Here is a 12,283-nt window from a genome sequence, read left to right as displayed (position 1 = left end):
ATAAGGGATGTCAATAATTATACTTTTCATAGCTTGCTACATAATCAAATACACCTTCCTCCCTCAAAAAAAAAAAAAAAAAATCTTCCAAACTTATGGAAGACAAATCTAAATCATAACTTATGGAAGACAATTAAAGACTACTATTTTTTATTTACTGCATACTTATCACTGAGATACCTCATGTTTTACCTCACTTTATGCATTTACCTCATGTTTTACCGCATGTTTTACCTCATGTTCGGAAATTGAGAAAAATCTTTCAGAATTGCTATATAAAGAGGTAGATACCTCCTGAGGTATTTTACCTACAAAAAAATATTTACCTCACATAGCTACTAGAATTGAGGCCATTCAGACATACATGAAACTCTGTCACTTTGTTACACAATATTGAGAGGAATTTATCCTGTTATGGCTTATTTTTCAAACTCAGTGGTTTCTAATCATTGTACAATAGGCCACTAAACACAGAATGACCCACAAACAGCATTATCTTAGATTCACAATCAATAACATTTATTAGAAAATCACAAAAAATGTAAGACATAAAAATATGGGATATATTGGGTATATATTAAAACAATTTAAATATAACAACTTGTGTTTGAGTAATGTATATGATACTGTCCAAAAATCATACAAGCGACATCAATGCAAAGAAAGAAAAAAAAGTCATACATATGCAAAACATGCAAGATGCTTTAATTAAGTATCAGCATGAACCCTATAAGTGAGCTTGGTTGCTAACGAGAACTATGGTGAGGAACAACATGTGGTAGAAACATGCACAGCTGCAATAGTAAAAGTGAAAAGAAGCTACAGTACATCACCCAGTACAATGTAACACTGATCCAGAGACAGGAGTATAGGGAGCTCTGTCCTCGGAATCCCAGCAAGCTTTACTGCAATTTCAGCCACTTCACAGAGCTTTTCTGCCTTTTTGCACAACATAATACGCATAAGTGAATCTCAGGTTTCTCACACTCATAAGTTTCATTTTTCATATTAATTAGTCTGACAGCAGTTTTTATGATTTTAATATACATGTGTAACTGTTTCTGTTATTTTATTTTTGTGTTTTTCTATTAACTATATTAACTGTGACTATTGCATTGTTTATGGCCTATTTTGTGTTTAGTGGTAGTTTGGTAAAGAATTCAGCATTCAGCACATTTTTTAGTAGTTGGTGTGACTTGCCTTTTTGTATTTTCTTTATATTAAAGGTGTACTGTTAGACAAAAGGAAGCCAAGTAAACACATCAGAGTTCTTAGAGAGAACCTGTACTGAGTAAAAATATTTAAAATAAACACATGAGGTAACTTCAAATGAACATTACATAGTTACCTTGCCATCAGTTCCTCTCAGAAGCTCACCATTTTCTTCTGACAATGATCCCTTCCAGTTCTGACAATATTTTGTCAGATCTGAAATATATCAGTTGCTGTCCGTAAAATATCAGTTGCTGTCAGTTACAGCTGAGAGGAGAACTGATGTGTCCATGTTTCCCTATGGCTCAAGTGGGCGACATTGCAGTTTAACAGTGTGCTGACCAGAAAGCTGTTATGGGGTAAAGGCCATTTTCAAAATGGAGGATGGAAAATTCCCTTGATCACAGTGGACAAACAGGATGTGGGAGAGGAGAAAGACACTGAGGAGTAGATTACATGGAAGGCAAGTATGACTTGTGTATGCTTATTTTGACTTTTAATTTTCAGTTCAGGTTTTCTTTAAATTATTATTTTTTAAAGGAAACCAGGAGTGAAAATAAACTGACAGGATAAAAAATTGTATCCATATTTCTTTCCATGAATCTGTGCCTAAACAAGAAAAACTTTAAACTTGGATTTTCAACGTTTATTCACTTCCTATAAAGACAAGTCTAAACTATTTAACTTTTTATCTGTTCACTGCACTCTTATGTTGCTTTCTCAACCACAACTAATACTCATAATTTGTTACCAGTGAGTGTTATGCTGCTTTGACTGTCATCGGACTGCATTAGGAGCCCCTGGGCTACTATTCAATTAACTTTTCTCCTGAATTTTTTCCCCAGCTGATATTTTCATACATTATCAAAAAAGTATCTTTTAAGACAACAGCAAGCAATACAATACTTATTATAAATTTGATATTCCTTTCTCCTGCACTTTTTGATACTTTTTCAGTCACTAGAGAAGAGAAGATTGTAGAGAAGATGAAAATGTATTTCCTGGGAGAAAACACTGGAGAAAAAGTAATTAAATAAGTGCCCTGGGCCCCTATGCAATTTACTTTTCCTCTTAAGTTTTCTCCTATGTGATATTTTTTCATTTTCTCTTTAAAATAGCTTTTAAGCATTTAGCAATTAAAAAAGTACCAAAAGTAGTAGAAAAAGTACTATCAAATTATTTTGTATATTTTCTTGCTTGCAGGGGGTATAAAGGGCATTTTATTGACAGGGACCCATATGCAATTCACCTTTCTACCTAAGTTTTCTCCTAGGTGATATTTTTACACCTTGCAAATAAAATGCTTTTTAAACTACCAGCAAGCGAGAAAACACTACAAATAATTTTGATACTACTTTGTCATGTACTTTTTGGTACTTTTTCAGTTGCAAAGTGCTAACAAGTTATTTTAACAACAAGTTGAAAATGTATCTCCTAGGAGATAACTAGGGAGAAAAAGTTAATTGCATATGGGGCCTGGATTTTTAACCCTTACAGTGATAAAAAAAAGAAAAAATGGACCCAGATTAATTCTAAATAGGATTGGGATTGTACATACAAATGTTTATCTCATCGTGTCACTTGAGGTTCCCTGTTACAAATAAATAAATTGAAGACTTATACCATCCATTTGAAAATGTAAGTTTCCCCAGTCAGTAGATCAATCCAGACTGATTTAATTAATTTAATTGTGGTGAAATAGTCACCACAACACTATGCCACAATTAAAAATTCCAATAGACACTAGTAAACATTTTATGAAATGTATAACATTTGAATTAGTGAGAACATATTGATAATTCTACTTGACTCTATCAAACTAAAGTGAGAACTGTACTCTCCAAATGGTGAAGAGCTCAACAGTGGTAAAGCTACTTTGGAGTAGCTAGATTGCCAAAATTACTCCAAAGGCACGGTGACACTGAACCGATAAGTCACTCAACATGCCAGGACTTATATTGCCGGACTCTAAATATCTGTGACAGGGTTCAGTTATTATATAGTGAAGTAACTATATCAGCTAGAAACTCCATGCAGATGATGCAATCTAAACAACAGCACACAAACGGTTACATCTGAGCAGAGATTTTTTTGGTGTTTATAGTTCTATGGAACTGAGCGTGTTTATAATAATACTTGTCAAATGAGCCTACCCTGAAGGGAAGTTCGTAGACTATGTGGACTTGGGGGTGAAGCAGGCATTTACTTAACCAAGAAGAGCTGCTCTGTAGCTCTTTGCAGGATATTACAGCGGTAATTTTAACCTGAGGCACGGGTGTCCATATAGACAAGGGGCCTATGGAGCAGCCCTCCTAGGTAAGTAAATGCCTGCTGCATCCCACCCAAATCCAACACAGTTTACGAACCTCCCTTAGGGAAATGTTTGATACGTTTTGTGAAGCTAGGAGCACATAGGTGCTCATTGTACTTGAAGATGGGCTGTCTTGGGCTGTCTTCCATTTTCCTATGTGCCAAGAAAATGCACAGATTGTGTACTGTAGATGCCCCAAATCAAAGCAAACTTTTAAAATCTGTTTTAAAAGGAGTGTAAGTGGAATCACATACTTCCCTAAAATAAATCATACAGGCCATTACACCATAACCAGGGATGAGCAGGTGAAATCAAGATTCAGTTTTGCCTGCTGTGAACCTGAACCTGCTTCATAGGGGATGTGGGCCATGGCAGAGAAGGTCACCTATGCCGCTACCTCTTGCCAATGTGCTGCTTGCTGTTCTTTATCTCCATGAACCCTTGCTCATTCACATCACTCATGCCGTAGCATAATGTTATTGTTTATGTTGTTTATTATTTATTTCTGTTTTTAGTGCTGAAGAAATCATTTATGATTGAACTGGCTGTGATTTCTTACAAGGAGGTCAGTCATTCTGTTAATAAACCTTTTTTTACACCATTGTTAAACTTCTTATTTAGCTCTGAGAACCTTCTACACACTCAGTGTTACACAAACTCTTAACTGAATTTAATAAATAACTTTTTTTGTAGATCAACCACCACCAGCCCCATAGAGCCTGCCTAGAGGCCTGTGGCACTCTTTGGGTATGGATGGGCACATTCCCTACAAGCCTGATACAGTGTTCAGTTTAGTTGTGGTCCTTTTGTATAGGTTATTAAACTGGAAGAATTTGACGACTCTCTAAAGGATCACTATTGTGGAAAATTGTAAAATGTTAAGTACATGAAAGCGCATTAATAAAAAGTACATTTCTCCCAGAGTAAAATGTGCTATAAATTACTTTTCTCCTATGTTGCTGTCACTTATAGTAGGTAGTAGAAATCTGACAGAACTGACAGGTTTTGGATAAGACCATCTCCTTATGAGGTTTTCTTTAATTTCAAAAGCACTTAGTGAATGGCAGTTGCTCAGTCCAACTGCCAGAATAGCGTGCAAACAGTTAGGGGGCGGAATGCATCTTTACATAGATCCTTTCCAGGGAGTTCTTTTGGTAAAAAATAAATGAAGTACTCCCCCATGGAATCCCCCATGAAGAGATGGACCAATCAAAAACCTGTAATTTCCATCACATTTTATTACTTTACAAATGACAGCAATGTAGGATAAAAGTAATTTATCCACTTAACGACCGCCCCCAGCCGATGGGCGGCGGCAAAGACCGGTCCCAAACGACCGCAATACGCCCATCGGCGGGGGCGGCTGCGGGAGTGGCTATGCGGCGATCGCGTCATTCGTGACGCGATCAGCCGCCGAGGACTGGCTCCGCCCCCCGTTCGCCGTAACCCGCCGGCCGTTCGGAAGCGCCGGCGGGTTACTGGCATCCGGATCGCCGCTGCAACAGTGTATAATAGGCTTTGTAATGTATACAAAGCCTATTATACTGGCTGCCTCCTGCCCTGGTGGTCCCAGTGTCCGAGGGACCACCAGGGCAGGCTGCAGCCACCCTAGTCTGCACCCAAGCACACTGATTTCCTCCCCCCTGCCCCCTGATCGCCCACAGCACCCCTCAGACCCTCCCCTGCCCACCCCCCAGACCACTGTTTGCACCCAGTCACCCCCCTAATCACCCATCAATCACTCCCTGTCACTATCTGTCAACGCTATTTTTTTTTTAAGTCCCTAATCTGCCCCCTACTCCCTCCTGATCACCCCCCCACCCCTCAGATTCTCCCCAGACCCCCCCCCAGACCCCCCCCCCCCCGTGTACTGTATGCATCTATCCCCCCTGATCACCTGTCAATCACCTGTCAATCACCTGTCAATCACCCGTCAATCACCCCCTGTCACTGCCACCCATCAATCAGCCCCTGATCTGCCCCTTGCGGGCAATCTGATCACCCCCCCACACCAATAGATCGCCCGCAGATCCGACATCAGATCACCTCCCAAATCCATTGTTTACATCTATTCTCTCCTCTAAACACCCACTAATTACCCATCAATCACCCCCTATCACCACCTGTCACTGTTACCCATCAGATTAGACCCTAATCTGCCCCTTGCGGGCACCCAATCACCTGCCCACACGCTCAGATTGCCCTCAGACCCCCCCCCCTTATCAATTCGCCCGTGCAATATTTACATCTGTTCTCCCCTGTAATAACCCACTGATTACCTGTCAATCACCCATCAATCACCCCCTGTCACTGCCACCCATCAATCACCCCCTGTCACTGCCACCCATCAATCAGCCCCTAACCTGCCCCTTGCGGGCAATCTGATCACCCACCCACACCAATAGATCGCCCGCAGATCCGACATCAGATCACCTCCCAAATCCATTGTTTACATCTATTCTCTCCTCTAAACACCCACTAATTACCCATCAATCACCCCCTATCACCACCTGTCACTGTTACCCATCAGATTAGACCCTAATCTGCCCCTTGCGGGCACCCAATCACCTGCCCACACGCTCAGATTGCCCTCAGACCCCCCCCCCTTATCAATTCGCCCGTGCAATATTTACATCTGTTCTCCCCTGTAATAACCCACTGATTACCTGTCAATCACCCATCAATCACCCCCTGTCACTGCCACCCATCAATCACCCCCTGTCACTGCCACCCATCAATCAGCCCCTAACCTGCCCCTTGCGGGCAATCTGATCACCCACCCACACCAATAGATCGCCCGCAGATCCGACATCAGATCACCTCCCAAATCCATTGTTTACATCTATTCTCTCCTCTAAACACCCACTAATTACCCATCAATCACCCCCTATCACCACCTGTCACTGTTACCCATCAGATTAGACCCTAATCTGCCCCTTGCGGGCACCCAATCACCCGCCCACACCTCAGAACGCCCTCAGACCCCAGCCCTGATCACCTCGCCAGTGCATTGCTTGCATCTATTTCCCCCCTCTAATCACACCTTGAGACACCCATCAATCACCTCCTGTCACCCCCTAGCACACCTACCCATCAGATCAGGCCCTAATTTGCCCCGTGTGGGCTCCTGATCACTCGGCCAAACCCTCAGATCCCCCTCAGACCCCCTTCCGATCACCTCCCCAGTGCATTGATTGCATCTATTTTCCCCTCTAACCGCCCCCTGAGACACCCATCAATCACCTCCTGTCACCCCCCTAGCACTCCTATCCATCAGATCAGGCCCAATACATCCTGTCATCTAAGAGGCCACCCTGCTTATGACCGATTCCACAAAATTTGCCCCCTCATAGACCACCTGTCATCAAAATTTGCAGATGCTTATACCCCTGAACAGTCATTTTGAGAAATTTGGTTTCCAGACTACTCACAGTTTTGGGCCCGTAAAATGCCAGGGCAGTATAGGAACCCCACAAGTGACCCCATTTTAGAAAGAAGACACCCCAAGGTATTCTGTTAGGTGTATGATGAGTTCATAGAATATTTTATTTTTTGTCAAAAGTTAGCGGAAATTGGATTGTTATTGTTTTTTTCACAAAGTGTCATTTTTCACTAACTTGTGAGAAAAAATAAAATCTTCTATGAACTCACCATACCCCTAACGGAATACCTTGGGGTGTCTTCTTTCTAAAATGGGGTCACTTGTGGGGTTCCTATACTGCCCTGGCATTTTAGGGGCCCTAAACCGTGAGGAGTAGTCTAGAAAACAAATGCCTCAAAATGACCTGTGAATAGGACGTTGGGCCCCTTAGCGCACCTAGGCTGCAAAAAAGTGTCACACATGTGGTATCGCCATACTCAGGAGAAGTAGTATAATGTGTTTTGTGGTGTATTTTTACACATACCCATGCTGGGTGGGAGAAATCTCTCTGTAAATGGACAATTGTGTGTAAAACAAATAAAAAAATGTGTCATTTACAGAGATATTTCTCCCACCCAGCATGGTTATATGTAAAAATACACCACAAAACACATTATACTACTTCTTCTGAGTACGGCGATACCACATGTGTGACACTTTTTTGCAGCCTAACTGTGCTAAGGGGCCCAAAGTCCAATGAGTACCTTTAGGATTTCACAGGTCATTTTGAGACATTTGGGTTCAAGACTACTCCTCACGGTTTAGGGCCCCTAAAATGCCAGGGCAGTATAGGAACCCCACAAGTGACCCCATTTTAGAAAGAAGACACCCCAAGGTATTCTTTTAGGTGTATGATGAGTTCATAGAAGATTTTATTTTTTGTCACAAGTTAGCGGAAATTGATATGTATTGTTTTTTTTTTCACAAAGTGTCATTTTCCGCTAACTTGTGACAAAAAAAAAATCTTCTATGAACTCACCATACTCCTAACAGAATACCTTGGGGTGTCTTCTTTCTAAAATGGGGTCACTTGTGGGGTTCCTATACTGCCCTGGCATTTTAGGGGCCCTAAACCGTGAGGAGTAGTCTAGAATCCAAATGCCTCAAAATGACCTGTGAATAGGACGTTAGGCCCCTTAGCGCACCTAGGTTGCAAAAAAGTGTCACACATGTGGTATCGCCGTACTCAGAAGAAGTAGTATAATGTGTTTTGGGGTGTATTTTTATACATACCCATGCTGGGTGGGAGAAATCTCTCTGTAAATGGACAATTGTGTGTAAAAAAAATCAAATAATTGTCATTTACAGAGATATTTCTCCCACCCAGCATGGGTATGTGTAAAAATACACCCCAAAACACATTATACTACTTCTCCTGAGTACGGCGGTACCACATGTGTGGCACTTTTTTGCACCCTAAGTGCGCTAAGGGGCCCAAAGTCCAATGAGTACCTTTAGGATTTCACAGGTCATTTTGCCACATTTGGTTTCAAGACTACTCCTCACGGTTTAGGGCCCCTAAAATGCCAGGGCAGTATAGGAACCCCACAAATGACTCCATTTTAGAAAGAAGACACCCCAAGGTATTCCGTTAGGAGAATGGCGAGTTCATAGAAGATTTTATTTTTTGTCACAAGTTAGCGGAAAATGACACTTTGTGAAAAAAAACAATTAAAATCAATTTCCGCTAACTTGTGACAAAAAAAAAAAATCTTCTATGAACTCACCATACATCTAACGGAATACCTTGGGGTGTCTTCTTTCTAAAATGGGGTAATTTGTGGGGTTCCTATACTGTCCTGGCATTTTAGGGGCCCTAAACCGTGAGGAGTAGTCTTGAAACGAAATTTCTCAAAATGACCTGTGAAATCCTAAAGGTACTCATTGGACTTTGGGCCCCTTAGCGCAGTTAGGGTGCAAAAAAGTGCCACACATGTGGTATCGCCGTACTCAGGAGAAGTAGTATAATGTGTTTTGGGGTGTATTTTTCCACATACCCATGCTGAGTGGGAGAAATATCTCTATAAATAGACAATTGTGTGTAAAAAAAATAAAAAAATTGTCATTTACGGAGATATTTCTCCCACCCAGCATGTGTATGTGTAAAAATACACCCCAAAACACATTATACTACTTTTCCTGAGTACGGCAATACCACATGTGTGGCACTTTTTTGCGGCCTAACTGCGCTAAGGGGCCCAAAGTCCAATGAGCATCTTTAGGCTTTACAGGGGTGCTTACAATTAGGCACCCCCCAAATGCCAGGACAGTAAACACACCCCACAAATGACCCCATTCTGGAAAGTAGACACTTCAAGGTATTCAGAGAGGAGCATAGTGAGTCCGTGGCAGATTTCATTTTTTTTTGTCGCAAGTTAGAAGAAATGGAAACTTTTTTTTTTTTTTTTTTTTTGTCACAAACTGTCATTTTCCGCTAACTTGTGACAAAAAATAAAATCTTCTATGAACTCACCATGCCTCTCACTGAATACTTTGGGATGTCTTCTTTCCAAAATGGGGTCATTTGGGGGGTATTTGTACTATCCTGGAATTTTAGCCCCTCATGAAACATGACAGGTGCGCAGAAAAGTCAGAGATGCTTGAAAATGGGAAAATTCACTTTTGGCACCATAGTTTGTAAACGCTATAACTTTTACCCAATCCAATAAATATACACTGAATGTTTTTTTTTTTATCAAAGACATGTAGCAGAATAACTTTCGCGCTCAAATGTATAGGAAATTTTACTTTATTTGAAAAATGTCAGCACAGAAAGTTAAAAAAGTCATTTTTTTGACAAAATTCATGTCTTTTTTGATGAATATAATAAAAAGTAAAACTCGCAGCAGCAATCAAATAGCATCAAAAGAAAGCTGTATTAGTGACAAGAAAAGGAGGTAAAATTCATTTAGGTGGTAGGTTGTATGACCGAGCAATAAACCGTGAAAGCTGCAGTGGTCTGAATGGAGAAAAAGGCTCTGGTCCTTAAGGGGCGAAAAGACTGTGGTCCCGAAGTGGTTATAGTTTATTCTACTCTGGAAGAAATGTACCTCCTATTTGTATGTGTTTACACGAATTTTAAATTTTACATTTTTTTTTTGCGATAGTGGTCCTTTAAAGTTACCAATGAACTGTTATTATTATAATTAAACTTTATAAAGCGCTAACATATTGTGCAGATGAATGATAGATGGGGAGACACTACAGCATCAAACAATGTTACATGGGCACATTATAGCGTTTAACAATGGTATGCAAAATAGTAATGTAACTAGGTATAAATATAGCTATGCTTAGATTGGCTGCTGATGCTTATTATCTGTTTTCTTAGGGGCAAGTGACTATATTTTCCCAAAAGATCCGCACTTCAAATTTATTCTAAAAGCAACACTCCTATGGATGTAAAAAGGTATTGCTGAAAAGTCATGGTGCTAATGTTTATTAAAGTGGCTTTTTCATTAAAAATCCAATAAAGCTGTTATTGATGCACACAAGCAAAACTGCATAGCCTAAATTCCTACTAAATATGAATGCTAAAACTGTTCAGAGTGAATAAAGAAAAAACATATATAGCTGTAAATTGGGAGCAGATAAAGAAATTGCAACCCACATAACATCATCAGCAGGTAGGATAATTAGGATTTAGTGAGTTTATAATAATAAGGCAAATACTTTACAACAGTCAAATATCATAAACAGCCAAAATTACAGGGATATCATGCTACCATGTAGATTAGATGAAGATCCAGGGGATTCAGTGGAGGGAGTGGAGAGTCCACCCTTTTGAGTGGTAGAGGTTCTAAAGAAGTTCTAAGCATTATAGGATCTAACAGCCTATAGGTTGGGGTTTTATGTTTCTTATTTATATTAGAAGTGAAAGAAGATTTGCAAATGTAAGCCCAAGAGTAACTTGATAAACCACTTTCCTGGCTAGCTGCAGTGGTAAAATGAGGTGATGATTTAATCATGGGTGCAAGGTCCATTATCACTTCAGCCTTCAGTATTGTTTCACCTTATGCATCCGAGACACTTTCACCTCCCGTTCATTTGCTAATAACTTTATCACTGCTTATCACAACAAAATGATCTATATCTTCTTTTTTCCATAATCAATTAGGCTTTTTTTGGGTAGTACGTTATACTAAGAATTATTTGATTCTAAATGCATTTTAACGGGAAAATGAAGAAAAAAATTGGAAAAAATTTATTATTTCTGTTTTTGGCCACTATCGCTTTAAAATAATACATGCTACCATAATTAAAACCCACGTATTTTATTTTCCCATTTGTCCCAGTTATTACACTGTTTAAATTATGTCCCTATCACAATATATGGGGCCAATATTTTATTTGGAAGTAAAGGTGCGTTTTTTTCATACGGGACTTAGATCAACTAGTGGGAACTGTGTTCCCATTCATTGATCTCCGGGCTAACGGGCGGTGGCGGGAGCACGCGATTGGTCACGGGGACGAGTCACAGCAGGGGCAGCATTTTGGGTGTAGCAGCTACATCCAAAATGCTAAAGTAGTTAAAATAGGATCAACCTGATGCTATGTTTTAGGTCTAATTTATCAGCCACTGGAGTCCCGTTTATAGGCTCTATACAAGGCATAAGTTATCCTATCACGTTCACACTTCAGATCTTTGGGATACTATTCTGATTAAATAACTAAATGGCCCATATGCAATTAAAGAGGAACTCCAATGAAAATAATGTAATGAAAAAAGTGCTTAATTTTTACAAGAATTATTTATAAATTATTTTGTTAGTGTTTGCCCATTGTAAAATCTTTCCCCTCCCTGATTTACATTCTGACATTTATCACATGGTGTCATCTTTACTGCTGGCAGGTGATGTCTGTGGAAAGAGATGCTGCTTTATTTGGCAGTTGGAAACAACTGTTATTTCCTACAATGCAACAAGGCTCCCACAATGTGATGCCAGCATCCTGGTGCTGACATCACACGGTGGAAGGGGTTTCACCACAATATCAGCCATACAGAGACTACTGATGATCTCTCTGAGAAAAGGAAAATATTTCTCATGGGAAATGGGATATTAGCTACTGATTGGGCTACTGATTGGGATGAAGTTCAATCCTTGGTTACAGTTTCCCTTTAACCTTTTCACCTGAGTTTCCTCCTAGGAGATAATTTTTCCTCTTGTATTTAAAATAATTCTCCAGCACTCTGCAATTGAAGTACCAAAAAAGTTGATAATAGAGATCCATCAAAATAATTTTGAGTATTTTCTTGCTTACTGGGGGTTTAAAAGGGCATTTTATTGCAAGTTGGGAAAATATCACCTGGGGGAAAACTCAGGAGGGCCCATATGCTA

The sequence above is a fragment of the Hyperolius riggenbachi genome, chromosome 8 (genome assembly GCF_040937935.1).
Source record: "Hyperolius riggenbachi isolate aHypRig1 chromosome 8, aHypRig1.pri, whole genome shotgun sequence".
NCBI classification, from domain to species: domain Eukaryota; kingdom Metazoa; phylum Chordata; class Amphibia; order Anura; family Hyperoliidae; genus Hyperolius; species Hyperolius riggenbachi.
This window is presented reverse-complemented; position numbering follows the sequence as displayed.